Consider the following 898-nt stretch of genomic DNA (forward strand, 5'->3'; position numbering starts at 1 on the left):
CGGCCCAGAACATCTAAGGGCATCACAGACCTGTTATTGCCTCAAACTTCCATCGGCTTGAGCCGATAGTCCCTCTAAGAAGCCGGCGTACTGCCAAAGCAATACGGGCTATTTAGCAGGTTAAGGTCTCGTTCGTTATCGCAATTAAGCAGACAAATCACTCCACCAACTAAGAACGGCCATGCACCACCACCCACAAAATCAAGAAAGAGCTCTCAATCTGTCAATCCTCATTGTGTCTGGACCTGGTGAGTTTCCCCGTGTTGAGTCAAATTAAGCCGCAGGCTCCACCCCTGGTGGTGCCCTTCCGTCAATTTCTTTAAGTTTCAGCCTTGCGACCATACTCCCCCTGGAGCCCAAGCACTTTGATTTCTCGTAAGGTGCCGAACGAGTCAAAAAATAACATCGTCCGATCCCTAGTCGGCATAGTTTATGGTTAAGACTACGACGGTATCTGATCGTCTTCGATCCCCTAACTTTCGTTCCTGATAAATGAAAACATCCTTGGCAAATGCTTTCGCAGTAGTTAGTCTTCAATAAATCCAAGAATTTCACCTCTGACAATTGAATACTGATGCCCCCGACTGTCCCTATTAATCATTACGGCGGTCCTAGAAACCAACAAAATAGAACCACACGTCCTATTCTATTATTCCATGCTAATGTATTCGAGCATAGGCCTGCCTGGAGCACTCTAATTTTTTCAAAGTAAAAGTCCTGTTTCCCCGGCACACCCAGTGAAGGGCATGCGGTTCCACAGAGGGAAAGGCCCGGCCGGACCAGTGCACGCGGTGAGGCGGACCGGCCAGCCAGGCCCAAGGTTCTACTACGAGCTTTTTAACCACAACAACTTTAATATACGCTATTGGAGCTGGAATTACCGCGGCTGCTGGCACCA

This window comes from Colletotrichum higginsianum, assembly GCF_001672515.1.
Source record: "Colletotrichum higginsianum IMI 349063 chromosome 7 map unlocalized unitig_7, whole genome shotgun sequence".
In the NCBI taxonomy this organism is placed as follows: Eukaryota; Fungi; Ascomycota; class Sordariomycetes; order Glomerellales; family Glomerellaceae; genus Colletotrichum; species Colletotrichum higginsianum.